Source organism: Leucoraja erinacea, chromosome 7 (genome assembly GCF_028641065.1).
Source record: "Leucoraja erinacea ecotype New England chromosome 7, Leri_hhj_1, whole genome shotgun sequence".
Taxonomy (NCBI): domain Eukaryota; kingdom Metazoa; phylum Chordata; class Chondrichthyes; order Rajiformes; family Rajidae; genus Leucoraja; species Leucoraja erinaceus.
Genome location: NC_073383.1, coordinates 65,833,273 through 65,857,658, shown reverse-complemented (window position 1 = coordinate 65,857,658; position 24,386 = coordinate 65,833,273). Strand labels below are relative to the sequence as shown.

The following is a 24,386-nucleotide window of genomic DNA, read 5'->3' as shown; positions in this document are numbered from 1 at the left end:
AGTTTAAGAATAAGCGGTAAGCCTTTTAGAACGGAGACGAGGAAACACTTTTTCTCACAAAGAGTTGGGAGTCTGTGGAATTCTCTGCCTCAGAGGGCGGTGGAGGCAGGTTCTCTGGATGCTTTCAAGAGAGAGCTAGATAGGGCTCTTAAAGATAGCGGAGTCAGGGGACATGGGGAGAAGGCAGGAACGGGGTACTAATTGGGGATGATCAGCCCTAATCACATTGAATGGCGGTGCTGGCTCGAAGGGCCGAATGGCCTACTCCTGCACCTATTGTCTATTGCATATCGACCCGAAACATCACCCATTCCTTCTCTCCAGAGATGCTGCCTATCCCACTGTTACTCCAGCTTTTTGTGTCTATCTTCACCCTTGGCACTGATGATTGTTGCTGTCTCTCACAAAAGACTGCATGATTTCAAATATTTTAGTGGTGTTTTTATCAAATCTTTGCAAACAGGATTGGCATTGTGCATAAGTGCTCCTCAAGTACCCATATTCTATTTATCTCAATTACTCATTATTGTAGTACATTTCACATTCAAACCATGCGCATAGCATCATAGAGGCATATGAGGCCCATTTACACAAATTTCATTCTATTCTATCCACCATTTCATCAACACCTTCAGATTCCACCACTCACTGACACACTATAGCAAACAATTAAACAACCTGAGGTTCACAAAAAAGCTGGAGAAACTCAGCAGGTGCAGCAGCATCTATGGAGCGAAGGAAATAGGCAACGTTTCGGGCCGAAACCTTTCTTCAGACTGATCGGGGGCGGGGGGGCGGGGGGGACAAGAAAGGAAAAAGGAGGAGCCCGAAGGCTGGGGGATGGGAGGAGACAGCAGGGGGACTGAGGAAGGGGAGGAGACAGCAGGGACTAACAAAATTGGGAGAATTCGATGTTCATGCCCCCAGGATGCAGACTCCCCAAACGGAATATGAGGTGCTGTTCCTCCAATTTCCGGTGCTGCTCGCTGTGGCCATGGAGGAGACCCAGGACAGAGAGGTCGGAGACGGAGTGGGAGGGGGAGTTGAAGTGCTGAGCCACCGGGAGGTCAGCTTGGTTATTGCGGACCGAGCGGAGGTGTTCGGCGAAACGATCGCCCAACCTCCGCTTGGTCTCACCGATATAGATCTGCTGACATCTAGAGCAGCGGATGCAATAGATGAGGTTGGAGGAGATGCAGGTAAACCTCTGTCGCACCTGGAACGATTGCTTGGGTCCTTGAACGGAGTCGAGGGGGGAGGTAAAGGGACAAGTGTTGCATCTCTTGCGGTTGCAAGGGAAAGTGCCCGGGGAGGGGGTGGTACGAGAGGGAAGGGAAGAATTGACAAGGGAGTTATGGAGGGAGCGGTCTTTGCGGAAGGCAGATATGGGGGGAGATGGGAAGATGTGGCGAGTGGTGTGGTCATGTTGGAGGTGGCGAAACTGATGGAGGATTACTTTTTGTATGTGACGGCTGGTGGGGTGAAAGGTGAGGACTAGGGGGACTCTGCCCTTGTTGCGAGTGGGGGGATGGGGAGAGAGAGCAGTGTTGCGGGGTATGGAAGAGACCCTGGTGCGAGCCTCATCTATGGTGGAGGAGGGGAATCCCCGTTCCCTGAATAATGAGGACATTTCAGATGTCCTGGTGTGGAACGCCTCGTCCGTGGAGCAGATGCGGCGTAGACGGAGGAATTGGGAGTAGGGGATGGAGTCCTTACAGGAAGCAGGGTGGGAAGAAGTGTAGTCCAGATAGCCATGGGAGTCAGTGGGTTTATAGTGGATGTCGGTCAGAAGTCTATCTCCTGCAATGGAGATAGTGAGGTCAAGGAATGGTAGGGAAGTATCGGAAATGGTCCAGGTGTATTTGAGTGCCGGATGGAAGGCATTGGTGAAGTGGATGAAGTCAGTCAGTTGTGTGTGGGTGCAGGAGGTGGCACCAAAGCAGTCGTCGATGTAGCAGAGGTAGAGGTCGGGGATGGGGCCCTGGTATGTATTGAACAAGGATTGCTCGACGTAACCGACAAAGAGGCAGGCATAGCTGGGACCCATGCATGTGCCCATAGCTACGCCTTGAGTTTGGAGGAAATTGGAGGAGTCAAACGTGAAGTTATTGAGGGTAAGGACCAGCTCCGCAGTGGCTGGGTGTAGGTTGCTTCTCTGGTCGAGGAAGAACCGGAGGGCTTTGAGACCATCCTGGTGGGGGATGGAGGTGTAGAGTAACTGGATGTCCATGGTGAAAATGAGGGGGTGAGGGCCTAGAGAATGGAATGCGCGGAGATGACGGAGAGTGTCTGAGGTGCCTTGAACATAGGTAGGGAGGGATTTAACCAAGGGGGATAGGATGGAGTCAAGGTATTTGGAAATTAGTTTGGTGGGGCACGAACAGGCAGAGACAATGGGTCTTCCGGGACAGTCAATTAAACAACCTGCACCTTTTTGGATCATGGGGGAAACTATGGATGTTTGCACACGTGGGAGAGTCTAGGACTAGAGGTCATAGCCTCAGAATTAAAGGATGTTCTTTTAGGAACGAGATGAGGAGGAATTTCTTTCGTTAGAGGGTGGTGAATCGGTGGAATTCTTTGCCACAGAAGGCTGTGGAGGCCATGTTAGATTACTACCGGTGTCAGAGGTTATGGGGAGAAGGCAGCAGAATGCAGGGCTGCCAACTCTCACGCTTTGAGCGTGAGACTCACGCCCTCAAGCAAACTCTCACGCCCTCACGCTCATCAGAAATTCTCACGCTCAGTGGTGAGAAATTTTGTGATCAACGAAAATATCAAAATTCGGATAAACTTCGTCAGTCTGAAGAAGGGTCTCGACCCAAAATGTGATCCTTTCCTTCTACCCAGAGATGCTGCCTGTCCCGCAGAGTTACTCCAGCAATTTGTGTCTATCTTATTCTCTCTATGACTCCATTAATATTTGTCATCTGCAAATTTAGTAATCACACACCTGACATTCTCATCCAAATCATTTATAAATATTATAAACATGAGGGTCCCAGCCCCAATTCCTGCAGTACACCTCTTGTTACAGATTTCTAGGCAGAAGAAAACCCATCCACCCGTTCCCTGCTTCTTACCACAAAGCTAATTTTGGATTCAGCTTGCGAATATATCTCGGATCACCTTGTGCTTTGAACTACCAAACCACCGTACAAGCAGGGCCTTCTCAAGAACCTTACTGAAGTTTGTGCAAACCATGATGAGAATGTACAAGGTATGATTAGTAAAGTTTGCACTTACTATGCAAAGTAGGTGACACTAAAGTAGGTAGTATTGCAGACGGTGAAGATGGGTATCAGAAATGATAGCAAGATCTTGATCAACTGGGCTAAAGCAAGGTCAACTGAGTTTAATGCAGATAATTGTGAGGTGTTGCATTTCAGGAAGTTAAACCAGGGCAGGGCATTCATAGTGAATGGTAGGGCCCTGAGAAGTGCTATGGAGCAGAGTGATCTATTGCAGGTATAGATAATTCACTGAAAATGGCATCAGATAAATAGGGCAGTAAAGAAGGCTTTCAGTACAAGTAGCCTTCATCAGTCAAGGTATGGCGTATCATCAAAAGACACAAAAAGCTGAAGTGACTAGGCGGGTTGGGCAGCAACCCTGGGTAGGAACTCTCATTCAGACAAATTATTGCTTAACGAATTTGGAATGTTATGTTGCATTTGGAGTATTGCGTCCAGTTTTGGTCACCATGCCATAAAAAATGTAATTAAACTGGAAAGAGTGCGGAGAAGATTTATGAGGATGTTGTTAGGTCTCAAGGGCCTGAGCTTTCGGGAGAGATTGGACAAGCTAGGACTTTATTCCTTAGGCGGAAATCACTTTTAAAACATGGCAGGGGGGGGGGCCACGATTTCCTGGTGGCCCGATGACAAGAGTACATGACAACCCCTCACCCCCCCACCACACACACACACACACACACATCTTACTATAATGATCCTGGAGAAGACTTCAGAGACAGTGAAAGAAGGCCAAACGTGATGTAAATTGAATAGATATATATTTGCGCTGAGGCCTAGGAGCTAGCGGCCTCCAACTGGAATCGACCTTGAGGGCTCCGGTCGCAGAACCTGTGGACTTACCACCATGGAGTTGGTTGACTTCGGAAGTTGTGGTGCATTGCGGCTGCGACTCGACTTCGGAGGCTTCGGCCGTGGGCCCTGTGGATGGTAACATCGGGAGCTTGCAGGTCCCTGGTTGGTGACCGACTTTCGGGAGCTCAAGCAACAACAGCAGCTTCTCCCGCCCCGAATCGTGGGGCTTAAATAAGCCCGTTCGCGGGGCCTTCCATCGCCCGGCGCAACTTAAAATCGGCCGCGGGATCTACCATCGCCCGGCGGGGGCTTCAACATCGAGAGCCTCGATCGTCTCGACGCAGCAGTTTGACTGCCTGACCGCGAGAGAAGAAGCAAGGAAGAGATAACATGGGGGAGATTGTCCCCCACCTCTAGAAACATGGGGAGACACGCCCCTCGTCCCCCCCGGGATTTCCACCTATGCTTGGAGCGCAGGAGGCTAAGGGGTGATCTTATAGAATCGTATAAAATCATGAGGGGAATCGATTGGGTGAATACTCAGAGTCTTTTACCGAGTGTAAGGGAATCAAGAACTAGAGGACATAGATTTAAGGCCAGAGGGGAAAGATTTAATAAGAACACGAGGGGCAACATTTTAAATCAGAGGGTGGTGGGTATGTGGGATGAGCCATCAAAGGAGATAGTTTATGCAGAAATTGGGACTAGCTTTAGATGAAGCATCTTAGTTGGCATGTGTGGAAAGGAAATGCAGATGCTGGTTTAAACTGTAGATACAAAATGCTGGAGTAACTCAGCGAGACAGGCAATATATCGGGAAAGAAGGAATGGGTGATGTTTCAGGTCGAGACCCTTCTTTTTCTTATAGAAACTTACAAAATTCTTAAGGGATTGGACAGGCTAGATGCAGGAAGATTGTTCCCGATGTTGGGGAAGTCCAGGACAAGGGGTCACAGCTTAAGGATAAGGGGGAAATCCTTTAAAACCGAGATGAGGAGAACTTTTTTCACACAGACAGTGGTGAGTCTCTGGAACTCTCTGCCACAGAGGGTGGTTGAGGCCAGTTCATTGGCTATATTTAAGAGGGAGTTAGATGTGGCCCTTGTGGCCGAGGGGATCAGAGGGTATGGAGAGAAGGCAGGTACGGGATACTGAGTTGGATGATCAGCCATGATCATATTGAATGGCGGTGCAGGCTCGAAGGGCCGAATGGCCTACTCCTGCACCTAATTTCTATGTTTCAGATGGCATGGATGAGTTTGGTCGAAGAGCCTATAGATAGACACAAAAAGCTGGAGTAACTCTGGAGAGGATTTATGGGTGACGTTTCGGGTCGATACCTTTCGAAGGGCCTATATCCGTGTTACATGTCTACCACCTCACATGGCCCCTAGTTCTGGCTTCCACATGGAAACAGGATCGCAGAGAGCATAGTTTTATATGTGGCAAGTGTTCGGAATCAGATTTAAGCCAAGATAAATATCAGAGGTTGCAAACTGTCAGATTTTGGATCTCACCTTTAATTTCCTTATGCTTCAATGGTGCTGCTCACTTCTGCAAGCAGGCGGAGAACAAATCAAAACAAAAGCAGATAAGCTTTGATTGAAGTTTTAATGCGTATCATAATTCTGAATCTTCCATTCAGGATAGCAATCCAAATCCAGCTACCCGATTCTTCACTTCACCCATTGTTTTCTTTATTTATTTCCAAAAATCAACCATTCAGAATAAAGACGTGCAGTAGGTAGAGTTGCTACTTTAGAGCACCAGAAACCCAGGTTCGATCCTGACTACGGGTGCTTTCTGTACAGAGTTTGTACATTCTCCCTGTAAGTAACCGCTTGGATTTTCTCCGGATGCTCCAGTTTCCTCCCATATTCCAAAGATGTACAGGTTTATAGGCTTCTGTAAATTGTCCTGAGTGTGTAGGATACAACAAGTGTATGGGTGATCGCCAGTCAGTGTGGACTCGGCAAGCTGAAGTGGCTGTATCTCTAAAGTAATGATATATTTAGATATATGCAAAAAACGGTGCAAATGCTTTTCAGACATTCTCAGCATCTTTACATTCATTAGCGCCATACCCAATAGTATTTGCACTGATCATTAAACATTTGCGTCTCACGTGGCCCCCGCGTGATATCCTTTCCCCTATTTGAGGGGTTGCTCCCATCAAACTCTGCCCCTCAATGTCCAGCAGCGGAAGGACCTGAAACTGTGGTCCTCCCCCACAGAGCCTTGGCATTGGCTTCATCAAACTTCAATGCACAGTTGCTCACCATTCAGTTCACCTGCTTCAACATTTTTAACTGTTTCCACAGGCCGGTTTCTTCTTTTTTTACGAATTTTATTACTGATTAAACTGTGATGCACTTCAATGGAAAAATGGGAACAGAAGACAAACACTAGACAAAATACAAAGAGGCAGGATGTTAACCGTTAATTCTAAGGGAAGTAAGCAATTAGGAAAGTTGTGCTTTTATTGCCCATTTCCTGAAGCACAGTTCACGCTTGAAATGATTCAGTGCCCACGATGATCGATTGTGGAGAGGTCAACTGCAAACTTCAAATGGTGTAAAGTTAAAACCTATCCTTTATAAGTCAACTTGCTGAAAGCTGAAATAATCTTTACTATGGAACATCCTTCCAGTACAATTTTAAAAGCATTTGGGAAGTTGATGAGGTAGAACTGGCAAAAAAAAAAAAGACATAAATGAGGAAAAGTTAGGAAATGGGCAATTCAGTCAATCAATGGATTCACATACGTTTTTCAGAAGTTAACACGAGATGCAGTAAACTTGAGATTCAGTCAAACCTTTCCAGCAATCCGGAGACAGCATGTGTATAGATGAAGAAATTCAAAGCACAGAATCACTGCAATGCACCAGAATAGTCAGGAATTTAGACCATTGTCAAAATGTGTGGATGCATCAGGGAGCTGCTGCAGCTCCACTTAGGAAGTGATATAAATTGTGACGTTGTAAACTATTCATAACATTGTTACTGCAGGACAGCTCCATGAACTATCAAGCATTAGGTCATGCCTCCCTCAATTTCTGTAGTTTGATAGAGTGCAACTAACGTAGTCAGAAGCAGTGTCTCATAATGTTCCACATCTACAACTTTTAAAAGGGACAGAAACAAACTATGTTAATAAGATAGACACAAAAAGCTGGAGCGGCGTTTCTCAACTGGAATTCCCCGGAACGCCAGGGTTCCACGAGAGGTCGCTAGGGGTTCTAAGATTTTATAAAATTGTCCCACCCCCTCCACTGACATTAGTCTGAAGAAGGTTCTCGACCAGAAACGTCACCCATTCCTTCCCTCCATAGATGCTGCCGCACCAGGAGAGTTTCTCCAGCATTTAGTGTCTACCTTTAATCATATGTAAATACATTTTGGAGTCATTTTTGTGTTTGATTTCATATTCGTAATTTTATTATACACGTACAGCATATTTGGCGACGTTATTTAGCATATTTAGCGACGTCATATTTAGCTACTTCTATGCGATGCCAGTATGAAACTGCCTTTAGTGGTCAGTGGACAAGAGCTATACGTGACGGATTTGTGTATCATCAAGTGACTGACTCGAGTACAGACGCATGCACAGTCTCCATCACTCCTGTGTGTGTTTCCTGGCTTGCAGGAACAGTCCCTCATTCACCCACGTAATTTAGTAATTTTTACCCATCATTTAGGGATGTTATATGAATTTTAAAAAATTTTTGTTAGTTTATCAAAAGTTTATTTATGTATGTTTTTGTTAGTTTATGAAAAGTTTGTGTTTTCTTTCACTTTCTTTCTCTCTCTCTCTCTCTCTCTCTTTCTCGCTCTCCTCCAAGATTAGTTCTTCTGATTGCCTTTATTTGCTTCAGTTTTGAACAAGCAGTTTTATTTTTATTTTTTTGCATCATCAATAAACTTGAGAAAAACATAATTTATTTTTTGCTTACCCCAGTTATCAGAAAAACATATTATGTTTGCCTAATGAATAAGTTTATGAAAGAGAAAAATAAAGATATGTAATATTTTTTATGTAGTGGTTCCCTGAGACATGAAAATTATTTCAAGGGTTCCGCAAGGGTAAAAAGGTTGAGAAACGCTGAGCTGGAGTAACTCAGCGGGACAGGCAGCATCTCTGGAGAGAAGGAATGGGTGAAGTTTCGGGTCGAGACCTTTCTTCGGGCATGATAATGATAGCCAGATATGATAATGATCAGTTAATGATAAAATTACCTCTGCAGCCAAAATGCTAACATGGCCACAGAAGGCTCCAGCCTTTAAGGAAGAAAAGTGCCTTTGAATGAACTTCAGTTCTCTAGATGTCCGCAGGCCCATCTGCTGCTGCATATTCTACTAATGGTTACTGAGATGAGCACTTTTACCACTGACAGCAGTAAACACAGGGCCAGTAAAGTAAAGCCATATTACAGGTTGATGACTTTCATATTGTTGTAAAATCAACAAAACAGAATAGCAATGTCACAGTTACCTTATACGATATGATAGGATGCAATGGAACTTTATTTATCCCAGGAGGGAAATTGATCTGCCAAGTCATATAACACAAGATACATGAAATTAAAGTGACGAGTGGAAAGGTTTGGGGATGTGCAAAGTTTGGGAGGGTGGGGTGGGGTGGGGTGGGTGGTGGGGGGGGGGGGGGGGGGGGGAGGGGAAGTCAGTCTACCGTGGCAGAAGAGGGAGGAGTTGTACAGTTTGATATAGAAACTTACAAAATTCTTAAGGGTTGGGGAGATGTGGGGGGGATTGTTCCCGAGATTGGGGGGGGGGGTGGGGTGGGGGTTCCCGGTTGGGGGGGGGGGGGGGGGGAGATGAGAAGAACTTTTTTCACACAGAGAGTGGCGAATCTCTGGAACTCTCTGCCACAGAGGGTAGTTGAGGCCAGTTCATTGGCTATATTTAAGAGGGAGTTAGATGTGGCCCTTGTGGCTAAGGGGATCAGGGGGTATGGAGAGAAGGCAGGTACGGGATACTGAGTTGGATGATCAGCCATGATCATATTGAATGGCGGTGCAGGCTCGAAGGGCCGAATGGCCTACTCCTGCACCTAATTTCTATGTTTCTATATCTCTGTGTCTCCCTCTCCCCTGACTCTCAGTCTGAAGAAGGGTCTCGACCCAAAACATTACCAATTCTATCTAACCAGTCATAGCCATAGAACAGTCATAGCCTTAGAATTAAAGGACATTCTTTTAGGAAGGAGATTAGGAGAAATTTACTTTGTCAGAGGGTGGTGAATCTGTGGATTTATTTGCCACAGAAGGCTGTAGAGGCCAAATATTAGCTATATTTAAGAGGGAGTTGCTATATTTAAGAGGGAGATAGATGTGGCCCTTGTGGCTAAGGGGATCAGAGGGTATGGAGAGAAGGCAGGTACGGGATACTGAGTTGGATGATCAGCCATGATCATATTGAATGGCGGTGCAGGCTCGAAGGGCCGAATGGCCTACTCCTGCACCTAATTTCTATGTTTCTATGATAGCCACAGGGAAGAAGGATCTCCTGGGGCATTCTGTACTGCATCTTGGTGGAACCAGTCTGTTGTTGAAGATACTCCTCAGGTTGACCAGTGTATCATGCAAGGGGTGAGCTGTATTGTCCAAAATGCTCCGCAGTTTGAGGAGTATCCTCCCCTCCAAGACCACCTCCCATGAATCCAACACAACAACCAGGACAGAGCCGGCCTTCCTGATGAGTTTGTTAATCCTGTTGACATCCGTGGCCTTCACCCTGCTGCCCCAGCACACGACAGCAAGGAAAATGGCGCTTGCTCCCACCGATTGGTAGAACGTCTGCAACATCTTACTGCAGCCGTTGAAGGAGCGAAGCCTTCTCAAAAAGTACAGTCGCTTCTGTCCATTTTTGTACAGGGCCTCAGCGTTCCTGGAACATACCCTCACTGGGTTATTATTTCTAACTGTCGTGCCAACACTATTTTCCTCCCTTCAATGCTGATGTCAATCCACCACTGATCTTATTGATTACACTCAATCATCAAGAATGCTTGCTTCCTTATTGAGCTGCAAAATGTTGAGTCTTTAAGCAGAAATAACCATTATCAATGAGCAGGAAGTATATTCAGGCACGGAATGTTGTGGGGGTTGGGGGGGTGGGTGGGGGTAGATCTGTTCTCTAATTCACTCCCCTCTTCCGATGGGAGTTAATCAGAGAACAGAGCAGAGACAAAAGACAATAGACAATAGGTGCAGGAGTAGGCCATTCGGCCCTTCGAGTCAGCACCGCCATTCAATGTGATCATGTCTGATCATCCACAATCAGTACCCCGTCCCTGCCTTCTCCCCATATCCCTTGACTCCGCTATCTTTAAGAGCTTGGTCTAGCTCTCTCTTGAAAGCATCCAGAGAACCAGCCTCCAACGCCCTCGGAGGCAGAGAATTCCACAGACTCCCAACTCTCTGTGTGAAGCCAAGTAACTGTCTCTTAAACTGAGGGTAATGGATGTTCTTGGCTGGGGCCATCGCAGTGAATTTACTTTTCTCCCGCACCCTACTTTCTCCAGTTTAATTATAAACGTTTAAAATAACTTGATTTCATGATTGAAAATCATGGAAGTGCAGATGCTGGTTTATAAAAAATGACAAAGTGCTGGAGTAATGCAGTAATGAGCGGATCGCCCTGGAGTAATGAGCTGATCACGCAGCACCTCTGGAGAATAGGGTTAAGTGCCGTTTCAGGTCAGTCTGAAGAAGAGTCACACCAGAAACGTCACTTAGCCATGTTCTCCAGAGATGTAACCTGACCTGCTGAGTTACTCCAACACTTCGTGTCTTTTTTTCATCTTATGATTGCAACACTCCCAAATCTACCAGTTTGAAAACCAAGGTTGAAATCTTTTATTCACTGCCTAATGCAACAAGTAGCAAATTAAAGATTCTAAGATGTGTTTGCATTGCTAACAAAAAATGCAAGACAAAATCACCTAAATCTGTATACCACATGCCTCACGGTGTCAGATTCAATCCTGACCCAGTGTGCTATCAGTGCAGAGTTTGTACGTTCTCCTTGTCACCATGTGGGTTTCCTCCGGGTGCTCCAGATTTCTCCCACATCCCAAAGATGTGCAACTTTGTATGTTAAATGGCCTCTACACTAAATCTACACTAGTCCAACCTGCCTTTATTTCTCCAATATTTGACTAAACCTTTCCTATCCATTTACCTGCCCAATGTCTTTTAAATCTTGTTCCAGCCTCGTCTGGCAGCTCGTTCCATATGCCCACCACTTACATTGTGCGGGAAGTGTTGAGAAAATGAGATAACATAGAACCAGTGTGAACGGCTGATTGTTGGTCAGCGTGGAATCAGTGGGCCGAAGGGCCTGTTTCCATGCTTTATCTCCGTATTAATCACTAAACTAAACCTTCTCGCCTCCTGAATATTAATTTTAAATATATACAGCATTATATATATTGCTGCATTCCATGAATATAAATTACATAAAAATGCACCCTATTCAAAGTTTAACTTTAAATAAATGTACTAATCTTTCTTTAGAAAATAATTTAAAAAATAGGCCTTGGTTTCCTGCCTTTAATGTGGTCAGCTTCTCTGCCAACCAGTGACACCACAACTGACTGGATGCCAGGGATTCTTTTGCTGACATCTGATAGGGATGGATATCGGAAACGTGAACTTCCGCCACAGGAATTGCTAGATCATTGTGGGGATACACATACAAGCCTCAAAGTCATGTAGTTGAGTCTCATTGTCTACACTCGTTCTCACCTAGGCCGCAGCTAACAATGGCCTGTTTCCTTTATCATCATTACTTTTTTGCATATCTTTCATTCATTTGTTGTATATCTCTCTACACCACCATCTATATCTCTCGTTTCCCTTTCCCCCAACTCTCAGCCTGAAGAAGGGGCTCCAACTGAAATGTCGCCCATTCCTTTTCTCCCGAGATGCTGTCTGACCCGCCGCTGAATTACTCTAGCTTTTGGTGTCTATCTGGGGAATTTTTATGGAAGAAGTATCATCACTTAAGGTCAAAGTCATCACTTTGGCACAAGCAGCAAATTCTGGACCTTCACAGTAATGAGTGAAATCTTCATTTAAAAAAAGCAACAGAGATGGCCAGCAGCGCAGATATTCATATCAAAATAAAACTTTAATTTGTAGCTCCCCTAATTTCTTTATTCTACCTGATCTACCTAATTAGTATAACAAAATGTTGAAGCATTATAGCTACCCTTATTTAATATTTCTCACCTGATTCCAAAGTTGGATTCCCAACTTTGACCTTAAGTCGCTATGCATTGCCACATGAGATTCAAAGTGAAAGTCAATGGCATTAGTGCCAACATTTCTGTTCCTCACATTGGTTTCCCTTCAGATCTTGTAAACCTACCACTGCTACACAAAAGGAAATAAACATCTGGAGTAACTCAACAGGTCAGGCAGCATCTCTGGAGAACATGGATAGGTGATGTTTCAGGTCAAGACCCTTCCTTCTTCAGACTACAGAGGTTTCTACATCATGCCACATGGCCGTCTGCACTATTCTAGCATCCAGTGTTTAACAAGTTAATAATCATTGGAAACGTGTTGGCTTGTAGGTGAAAGATACAAATTAATAACATTCCCTGTGCCTTTCGTGTCTTGGCTTTCTTTTGTCCATGAACCTTTGAGGAAAGTGACTGTGCAGCATTCGGGTGGAAATCAATCAATCTAAAGCATTTCACAACATTAGTAGATTCTTCACTACAAATAAGATAAGTTATCTTTTACCTGCTGTAGCTGCTAGGGAGCATATCAAAGTAAATAAATGCTAAGCTATCCTTGTTTGCACGGGTACTGAGACCAGTTTCTGTGGATGTCAGCATTACCTAGTGCAGGTACAAGTATTATTTGGATCTCATCTCATTCTGAAGTTAGTTACAACTGTATAACTTAGATAAGAAAAGATCACCAGGTCAGGCAAGTATGTTTGCAAGCTGAATCAAAACGATGCTTGCAACATACCATTGTCCCCAAGTGCTACAACTATTGTCTATATCCACCTTATTTACCTTTTTCTTAAAGATATTCAGCGTTTATCCAGCGTCAGCACGGACTAGAAGGGTCGAGATGGCCTGTTTCCGTGCTGTAAATTGTTATATTGTTATATGGTTATATGGTTTTAAACAGGGCTGTGGGAGTCAATACCCAAAACACCCGGCTCCGACCCCCGGGTATAATAATTCTAAATCTGCTATGATGACATTACACAAGATGGCATTTCATAAGAACTACAAGAATCATCAGGCTAACTTTTAATACCCATGTCCTCAAAGTTTTGAGTCTAATGGTTGTAGCTATCCTATTGTGGCTTTTTTATTGTTTATTCATGAAAACAAAATATAATTCATTATGCTAAAAGGAAAAAAATACATATAGGACTATGACGAAATTATAATTCCATTTAATTAGATAAAAATTATAAAAGCATTACTACTACATTTATTAAACTAAGGCCACAGGTATGAGCTAAATGGCTAAATTAAGCCCCAAAAAATTCTCAAGTGCAATAGAAAATAAAACTAAATGCATAGGTAGTTAAGTTTGCTACAAAAGTACATACCTAAAATTTATTATTAACGTCCCTAGGAAAAGAATTGCTTCTGCCAGATCCTCTTTCATTGAAGCCTTTAAATCTGATTTAATTATTTTCAGTGGGGAGAACAGTCTCTCCACGCTGACCTGAGTGTGTTGTATGGCTGTTACTATCATAGCTGGAAATTTTACTATTTCTGGATAAGCAGAGATGATTTCTTGTACTGTAAGTTTAGATGAACAATCATATTTCTCTACTTCTTTTAAACCACCAAGAAAATCTTGCTTGAATTCCATCAATTTCACATCAAAAGGCTGCCTTGCTTTGTTCTCGACTGCTCCATTTTACCTAAATATTTTGGAAAATCTGACCTTCATCATTTGGAGGATGAGAAGGATTTGGTACTCCCATCTTCATTTTGTGGTTCTGACTTTTCAGGTAGTAGCCCTTTTATCCGAACTACAACATCACAGAGGCCCTCTTTTGCTTTAGCAATTTGATCTTCGCTCAACAAGATTCGGTTCATCGGATCTATGTAGACAGCAGCTAATTTTCAAGTAGCAGACCCACTCTTTTCTTCATTGATGATACAATTCCTTCAACAATTAATCCTCCAGCTTTGGATAGGTGAAATATTAAATGTTTCCACTCCCATAGGAACGAACCAGGAGTTAAATCCTCTGCTTGCAGTTTTTTGGTGACAGCAAGCAGAGCTTCTAATTGTGATATCAATCTCCATTGACTTGTAGTCAGTAAGACATTGGGATTATCAATGTCTTTTAGAAAGGGTTTTAGGTCAAGCAAATGCTTAATCATCATATCTGTGTTGCCTCAGCGAGTTGCTTGGTCCAAAATAGCTCCCATTCCTGCACGTCTCAGCAGGATAGCATCAATTTGAGAGGTCCTGGCTGCTGTGGCTACTTGCCTCACGATGCGATTTCTCAATCTCTCCGATGGAAATAAAGAGTGCGTTATTTTTAAAAAGTGGGATTTTTTCTGATTTACGTAGTCACTGAAATTGATGTTGAGGTTGGAGTCGGGACTTTTTTCCCAACTCAGACTAAAGCAGCACCAAAATTGCTCTGACTCCAAGACTCCGACTCCACAGCCCTAGCTTTAAACAGAGATCAGGAGAGAACTCCCAAAATAACGGCACGGTGGCGCAGCGTTAGAGTTGCTGCCTTACAGCGTTTGCAGCGCCGGAGACCCGGGTTTGATCCCAACTACGGTTGCTGTCTGTAAGGAGTTTGTACGTTCTCCCCATGACCTCCGTAGGTTTTCTCCCACACTCCAAAGACGTACAGGTATGTAGGTAAATTGGCTTGGCAAATGTCCTAGTGTGTGAAGGATGGTGTTAATATGCAGAGATTGCTGGTCGGCGTGGACCCTGTGGGCTGTAGGGCCCGTTTCCGTGCTGTATCTCTAAACTAAACTAATTCTAATGCAAAAACTAAATGCAAAAACTAAAACCAATGCAAAAAGTCATGTTAACAAGAGCTGTACTGAATGTACTTAATTTCAGTGCTTAATTTCTAGACACGTTGTAATAAGTTCAGGTGAATGGCACTGAAAAAGAAACAGCACAATGGAACAGAGTCTCCACACCCAGGAGACAAATTTTGTGTGAACTGAAACAATCAGCCCAGATAAACTCTCCAGACTCGTGTATCGCAAGTTTGAAAAACAGACGAGCTTAAATTAGAAGACACAAAATGCTGGAGTAACTCAACGGGTCATGCAGCATCTTTGGGAACAAGGATAAGGAACAATTCAGGTTGGGACCCTTCATCAGACTTAAAGTTCAAATTCAGAATTCAAGCTTAAATTTACATTACGGCAGAAGTTACACATTACAAAAGGTCATGGCACTCTGCTGTATATTTCACTTAACACCCTCAAATTTGCAGCAGGGCTGACAATCAAAGAACTTTAAACACCGGAGGACAAACGAAGCATATTATCACAGCTGTGCTAGGCAATAATGATTAACTGAAGTCATTAGAATGCAAATATGTGGGTTTACCATTAGGCTTCAAATAAAAGTACCAACTGCTATCTTCTGTGCATATTCATTCCCCTGTAAGCAGAAGACACATAAAGTTGGAGTAAGTCAGCAGAGGGACAGGCAGCATCTCTAGAGAGAAGGAATGGGTGACGTTTCGGGTCGAGTCCATTCTTCAGCCCTGTAAGCAGGTCAGCTGAATCACAATCCATCAGGGCTCCCACCCAAAAATAATGTCAGGCCTGCATCCAGAATTCAAGGTGCAAAACACAGTTACAAATTGAATAAATAAGAGACACAATGCAGTCTTACTGAATGGTGAATGTGGCATTCTTACCATGCAGAGGTTATTAGATACATTCCCTCTCCATTCCGCTCAATTCTATTCCAGTGTTGTGCTGTGACACTGAATTGAAACATTAGCGCAGGTTCTCTCCCCACAGATGCTACACGGTCACTCTTATTATTTCTGCACCAGCGGTTCTGGTCGCCCCATTACAGGAAAGATGTGAAGTCTTTAGAGATGGTGGAGTTTACCAGAATGCTGCCAGGGTTAGAGGGTTTCAGCTGTTGAGAGAGGTTGGATAGACTTGGATTGTTTTCTCTGGAACGTCAGAGGTTGAAAAGAGACGATAGAAGTATATAAAATTATGAGAGACTTAGATAGGATAGACAGTCACTAACTGTTTCTCTTCCTACAGATTCCTACCTTCTGAATATTTCTCGCATTTCTGTTTTCATTATTATACTTGCTAACAGTTGTGATTCCTTTAATCAGAAATTGCCTGTCAAAACTCTAATCATTAACCTGTAGCTGAACTTAATGCTTGAATAAACAGATGGTGTAATAAAATTGAAAATAAATAGTTAATGGTAAAACCTGGAATCTTTACTGTTTTGTTTGATGAGTGTTAATCATAGTTGCATCAAACTCTCGGGATTGGCTCACGTCCCAATGTTCAAATAGCGGTTTTAATATTTATCTCCAATTTTAAAGTGCAAATTGAAAAAGATAACTTGTAGAGTCATAGATATTTCGAAGAAATGGTATCCCATCTCAGGTTCAATGCAAAGCAGTAGATTCAGATTCAGATTCAGATTCAGATTCAATTTTAATTGTCATTGTCAGTGTACAGTACAGAGACAACGAAATGCATTAGAGACAACGAAATGCATTGGAGACAACGAAAGAGTAGATCGGGAACAGCACCCCATCCATTGAAATGAAAGACAAACCTTGTAACATGAAGATAGACACAAAATTCAGGAGTAACTCAGTGGGACAGGCAGCAACTCTGGAGATAAGGAATGGGTGATGTTTCGGGACGAGACCCTTCTTCAGACTTGAATTCCTTCTCTCCAGAGATGCTGCCTGTCCTTCTGAGCTATTCCAGCATTTTGTGTCTATCCTTGGTTTAAACCAGCATCTGCAGTTCCTTCCTAAACATAACTACATATTAGGTTCAGGTTCACGCTTATTATTGGCCCATGTACTGAAGTACAGCAAAAAGCTTTGCTTTATATGCTATCCAAACAGATCAGTCAAAACTCAAGTACAATAGATGGAGCTAAGGGGGAGATACTGTGTTCAGCATGTTGTTCTGAGCATTGTAGCACATCAGTTTCATAGACAAAGTCCAATGTCCACAATGAGGTAGAGGTGAATCGAATAAAATCCTGGCTTAGGGAAGGACTGTTGAGCAACCAGAAAAAAGTGGGGAAGAAGCTGTACTCGAGTCTACTGGTGCGAGCTCTCAAGTTTCTGCACCTTCTGCCGGACAGGAGCAGGTAGAAGAAGGAATGACCAGGAGAGACAAGTCTTTGATTATGTTGGCAGCTTTTCTGAGGCAGCTTGAAGTGTTGATGGAATCCATGATGGGGAGTTTGGGCAACATCTCCAACTCTTTGCAAATTCTTGCGGTCTTGGGCAGAGCTGATCCAAATCCAAGCTGTGATACAACCTGACATTATATCTTCTATGGTGTGCCCGTATAAGTTGTTATGAATCACTCTAGACATGTGTCACTACACAGTAAATATGCACTCCATTTTTATAACCCGGTATTACAGTTATTAATGTATTGATTTTTTAATTGTAATGCATTGGCGGGCCCGTTAAGCTGCTGCAAGTAAGAATTTCATTGATCCGTTGTTGGTACATATGACAATCAAACACTCTTGAAATACCAAAAGCATCAGACTAAAGTCAGAGATTGATGGTGTCACAGTCAGTGAATGTCATCACCAGCCCACTCGTACACAGTTAAGAATGATAAAAGGGTGGCATTACAAATGACAGATGACAATTCCATGTGCATCACCTGGCTTCACCATAGAGGAGTCCAACAGACAGGGATGAAGCCTTTGCCACAAAGATTTTTCCCTGCAAGCAGTTCCACAGTAGCTAGAACAGTGACATATTCCCAATCATATGGAACCTTCTCCTATTGTGTTCTACTACTATATATATTTAACCCCACCAAAACCCATAGTGGAAATTAGCATGTTCCAAATTTCAATTAGGTTGTTAAGGGTTATCATAGTCAGATAGTTAGGTTTCAGTCCTGTCATTGAAAGTCCTTCCAGGCTCAATCACAAGAGCTGAGGCTCTATAAGGCACTGGTCAGGCCGCATTTGGAGCACGGTGAGCAAATTCGGGCCCATTTCTGAGGATGTGCTGGCTCTGGAGAGGGTCCAGAGGAGGTTTACAAGAATGATTCCCGGAATGAGTGGGCTAGCATATGATGACTGCTTGACAGCAATGAGCCTCAACTCGCTGGAGTTTAGAAGGGGAGACCTTATTGAAACTTACAGAATAATGAAAGGCATAGAGTGGATGTGGAAAGGATGTTTCCACTGGTGGGAGAGTCTAGGACCAGAGGTCACGGCCTCAAAATTAAAGGGCGCTCTTTTAGCAAGGAGGCGAGGAGGAACTTCTTTAGTCCGAGGAACCTGACTATTTTAATTTGTGGAACTCATTGCCACAGAGGGCTGTGGAGGCCGGCAGTTGATATTTTGAAGGCAGAGATAGACAAATTCTTGATTAGAACGGGTTTCAAGGGTTATGGGGAGAAGGCAGGAAAATGGCATTAGGAGGCAGAGATCAGCCATGATTGAATGGAGAAGTAGACTGGATGGGCCGAATGGCATAATTCTACTCCTATAACTTGTGAAGAGCTCAATCACAAAGAGCTAAATTGTAGGAAGGTGAAAGGAGAAACAGATAATGCCAAGGCGCATGTATAACAGCAAGCAGCCAAAGAAAAGCTAAGGAAAATAGGATTAAAAGAAAAACCAATGTGGCTAGAATAGCTCCTGACCTGAACGTACTCCAGTTAGAAAACTTCCTTCAGGAATTCCTAGAGCCAAATTCATGAACTTAATATCTTCAGCTGCTACATCAATGATCTTCCTCCAAGATGAGGACATTTCCAATGTACAGCTCCTCTATTAATGCAGTGTGTAACATTCATGTTGTATCAATCCTATCCACAATGCTTACATGATACGGATGATCCAAACACATTTAGGTCACCCCACATCATCACAATACTGATGTAAGCAACCAGAATATTCCAAAGGCCTGATTTAACCGAGAGAAGGCACAGGTTTCACTAGATGCAATGCCCACACCTTTATTCACACAAAGGGCAGTGGGTTTATGGAACGAGCTGCCGGAAAAGGTAGTTGAGGAAGGTACTGTCGCAATGTTTAAGAAACAGTTAGACACGCACATGAATAGGACATGTTTAGAGGTTTATGGGCCAAATGCAGACAGGTAGGACTAGTGTAGATGGGACATGTTTGCTGGTTTGAGCACATTGGGCTGAAGGGCCTGTGTCCCATGTTGTAAGACTATGATCCACACCCTTTATTTCAAAACTAACAAGGCTGCAGGATGATTGTCAGGATGCACAGTAAACAATAAGAAAAACTGCTACCTCTCGACTCAGCAGATTCCATCCTAACTTCCTGTGCTCTCTCTGTAGAATTTGCATCTCCCTGTAGGATATGGGCTTCCTCCTGGCCCTACGCTTTCCTCCCACATCCCAAACACATGAACTTGTGTGAGTTAATTGCAGTGAATGGACACTGTTGTTCATTAAGTCATGTAGATGCTGATGTGTTCATGGATGTCGAGAAACTAAAAAAAACAAATGAAGTTTAATAAAATAAATATTTCCCACCAAAATGTTAGTAAGCAAGGCAATGGTCAGAAGGGGACTATAGTAACATGTGGAGCCTTCCATGTTGAAACCAATGCCATTATTCATTGTTCCAGAGATTAACCCAAACAGCTGGAAAGACTGAGGAAGGGTCTCGACCCAAAACGTCTCAAGATGCTCTCTGACCCGCTGAGTTACTCCAGCTTTTTGTGTCTATATTCAACTGGGAATAGCTTAGTTTCATACTGATGTTATGCCTGAACCACATCAGAGAGAATACTTCTAATCCGGTCTGAGTGTTAATGTGTGCATAGTTTTGGAATTTGTGCATAGTTTTGGATGTAGGCAAGCATATGCTCAGAACCAAATTGCAATGCCTAATGTCATTCAAGTAGAAAGCAGCCCGTATTCATCTCTGCTGGATTCAAACCTTTGATAGACATTTGATAGACATTAAGTGTCACTTAATGTCTATCAAATGAGCCTTATGTAAATAAGAACATTATTTAATGGAAATCTTCCAAACAGATTCAAAATATTTTATACTTTCTTTAATTTCCGTAAATCACAATCTTGGCAATTGTCCACATTCCATTTATTTAAAAACAAAATGTGTCCATTATATACTTGGAGCATTGCATGCAGTTCTGTGAACAGGAAGGATGTGGGGGCTTTGGAGAGGACGCAGAGGAGATTTACCAGAATGCTGTCTGGATTCAAGGGTTTCAGCACAAGGAGAGGTTAGATAAAGTTGGATTGTATTCTCTGGAACGTCAGAGCTTGAAGGGGGACTTCATAGAACAATATAAATTTATGAGAGGCAGTCAGAACCTTTTCCCCAGGGTGAGGTGAGAAGGGGAAAGTGTTTTTTTACACAGAGAGTGGTGGTGGGGGGTGGTGGGGGGGGGCTGGGCTGGAACACATTGCCAGGAGTTTTGATGAAGCCAGATATGTGTACCTGTGCTGTATTGTTCTATGTCCATTAGTTGGCGTCCCTTCTGTTACGCTACGGTTGCTTTATAATCATGGGGCCTAATCAATTAACCCAACCTACTTAATTCTAATTGCTTTTTTTTTCTGACATCGATCGATTTGCCAATCCGTTGTGCGTTTCAAATATTTTTAAATAAAAGCGCCCCTCAACGCCCTCAGATCTGCACCGCTAATAGAAACGTTTTGGAACCCGATACTTATACACAAACAAAGCAAGCATTTTCATAGTGTCTTACACACAAAAAGAAATTCTAAGAGGGATGATTGTCAAATGAAATAATAAACTTCATAAGTGTGGTAGCTGAAGATTACACTACACATAAAAAGCAGATAAATAGAGCTTGGGCCACTGACTGCTTTACTGAGTTTGGGGAATATTTCCCTCTTAAAACGTGAAGCTGGGTTGTTATGTGTTCAATGTAGTTGCGAGTTTCGAAGTAAACCGGCGGTGGCAGAAGAAAAAACTGATGGGAAAACTCAATAGCCCCGAACTCAAAACAGTCCCCGGCAATAACAAAGACCTGACTTAATACCAACGACAAAAACAAAGCGAGTGTGCAATCTGAAAAGCGTGCCCGCGTTTTGTGTCGACCCGATGGTCATAAATGTTACACGCGTTACATTTAATCTTTTTATTTTTAATTCCATTTTCGCAAGGTAAGAGTTGGCACTGGTACATGGATGAGTCCAACAGGTGTTGTGGCAAAATGCAGCTTGCTTCCCCTTACTCAACGCTGGCAGCAACAACAAACTGAGACCGAGGCAGATACACATCGCTTGTGTGTAGTCTTTGCAGCACTGGGTCCGGTTGCAACATGCACACAAAATCAAAATTCTGTCTTATATGTATTCAGATATTGTATACTTTAAACTGCATGATACGATGCATATTCTACACGGAATCTAGTGAGGGTGCATTGGTCATCACATGAAATCCATTGACTCGCAATCACATTCATCGTGGCTAATCAAACCGAAGCTCACCTTATCCTGCATTGAACGCTCGCTAAAGCAGCGGAATCCAAACAAACGCGTCCGCTAAAGAATCCCGGACTCCCCCTCAGCGTTAACGCAGCCAGCAGAGAAACTTCTGCTGTGCAGTTGCGCATGAAACATGGACTCGGGAACTGAGCTTGGATCTGCCCAACCCCACTGCTGTATTTGCATATCAGACGCAGGTCCGAAAAAGGTTTGGAAGTTCGCACCGTCCTCGCGTCGCTCACGGTCAATTTCACCTTGCAACTTACTCTGCGTGGAAGTGACTCTGCCGCTTTACCTGGTGTAACAATGATTAAAAACCCGCTCCCATCTGCGGAAAGAAAACCGCATTATAACATCATTGTCAGTCGCGTCGGGGAATGTTGCCGACTGCAGGAGGACGTTCTAAGGGATGCACTGAAGCTTGGTACAGCCAACGCCAAGGGGAGGACAGTCTATGGTCCTTCCGCTGCTGGACATGGGGGGCAAGGTGTGGTGGAGACGCCTCTCAAAAATAAGGGAAGGGATTCCATGCCAGTGGGCCACTTGAGTGGCAAGGGGGTGTGGAGGGGGGATAGATTTGTGTAAACATTATTGAATGGGTGTATAGCCTCCGAGAATGTTGGATGGAGTCTTGTAAGGATCATGTAGAAACATAGAAAATAGGTGCAGGAGGGCGCCATTCGGCCCTTCGAGCCAGCACCGCCACTCATTGTGATCATGGCTGATCGTTCCCCATCAATAACCCGTGCCTGCCTTCTCCCCATATCCCTTGACTCCACCAGCCCCTAGAGCTCTATCTAACTCTACCTTAAATCCATCCAGTGATTTGGCCTCCACTGCCCTCTGTGGCAGGGAATTCCATAAATTCACAACTCTCTGGGAGAAAAACTTTTTTCTCACCTCGGTCTTAAATGACCTCCCCTTTATTCTAAGACTGTGGCCCCTGGTTCTGGACTTGCCCAACAATGGGAACATTTTACCTGCATCTAGCTTGTCCAGTCCTTTTATAATTTTATATGTATTGAATATTTATTTCACAAATAAAGTATATTTTGAAATTAAAAAAATAATAATTGTCATTTGCGACATGAAACCTGGGTTAGCAGCTGCGATTAACTTTTTGAGTCGCTCACGCACATTCAGCCCTCCTGCTGAGTTCGGATGTATAATGTTTAAGGGGTCCAGTTTGGGTTGCAACCTCTGACATGGTGTTGAAATTTTGGCATCAAGCTGACCCTCGACCTTTCTGATTCCCACAACAACATATTTTATTCATATAGGTCATATATCAAAGACAGACTCAAACAGGCCCTTCAGCCCAACACATCTATGCCAACCAAGATGCCCCATCTAAACTAGTCATTAGTTTATTATTTAACAAACTTTTGTTGGTGCTAACCAGTCAGCGGAAAGACAATACATGATTACAATGGGGCCATCCACAGTGTACAGATACATGATAAAAGGAACATCGTGAATAACATTTAGTGCACGATACAGCCATTAAAATCTGATCAAAGGTAGTCAGAGTCTCCAATGAGATAGATAGTAGATCAGGACTGCTCTCTTGTTGGTAGGATGGTTCAATTGCCTGATGACAGGGCCATTTGACTACATTTGGCCCATATCTCTAGATTTTTGCAATCCGTGTACCCATCCAAATGTAGCTTAAAGTGAGAGGAAAAACAGTGTAATGCAGACAACAGGGCAAGTTTTTATTTGCACAGTGTGGTGAGTGCGTGGAACACTGCCAGCAGTGGTGGCGGAGGCAGAGTGGTGAACTTGCAAGAGTTATTGAGCCAGACAGTATGAAAACAGGTTCTTCAGCCCAACTTGCCGATGCCACTAAGCATGCACTAAGCTACACTGGTCTAACCTGCCTGCATTTGGCCCATATGCCCCTAAACCTATTCTATCCTTAGAGCTGTCAAAATGTTTCTTAAACATTGTGATTGTACCTGCCTCTGGCAGTTCGCTTGATATACCTTCCACCCTTTGCGTAAAAAACGTTGCCCCTCAGGAGTGTTTTTTTTTTTTGCGTAAGTGCAGCACTGAGGCTTTATTCAAATGGTAATGTGGTTAGTTCAGTGGTAATTATTGACATGAATGTGTTGTACAAAACTATGCAACACTACATTTATCCAGGAGGTTTACACATTGGTTGGTGACAAACATTTAAAGTTATTGGTTGCGTTAGATAGTGGGAAACAAGTCCAATCACAGCAAGTTTTACAGAGAGTGTATCTTTTGTTGCATCGTAACGCACTTTTCCCAATATACATCAAAGGAATTGTGATTTATGCACATCAGAAATTGGTTCTGACTAGTCTCGCTGATAGACAAGGGTCGGCGGGGGCGCTGCAAGAAGGCTGCCCTGCCAGCAGCGTGTTAGTCAATTATAATTTTTTGGGGTTTTTTTGTATGTCCAAATGTTGTGTTAATGTCTCTCGGTGTGTGGGGAGTGGTGAGGGGGGTGTAAGGGGGAAACCGTTTTTTGGTCACCTCCTCCACGGAGAGGCGACCTTTTCCATGTCGCCTCCCTCGCGGCCTAACACCAAGGATTGACGGGCCCGGAGCTTCAGCAGTGGGCGCAGCGTGAACTTTTAACCGTAA

At 43.7% G+C, this 24,386-nt stretch overlaps 1 protein-coding gene across 5 annotated transcripts in view; it reads right to left on the bottom strand.

Moving 5' to 3' along the window:
• Positions 1-22,142, bottom strand: part of lypd6b (LY6/PLAUR domain containing 6B) — a 141,278-nt gene extending 119,136 nt beyond the window's left edge. For 2 of the 5 annotated variants that reach the window (XM_055638696.1, XM_055638698.1), the window contains exon 1: positions 21,777-22,142. The gene's annotated coding sequence lies outside the window, so the exon portion shown is untranslated. The remainder of the gene's footprint in view (positions 1-21,776) is intronic. The other 3 variants (XM_055638695.1, XM_055638694.1, XM_055638697.1) reach the window with 2 other exon arrangements.
• Between the last annotated feature and the right edge of the window lie 2,244 nt (positions 22,143-24,386).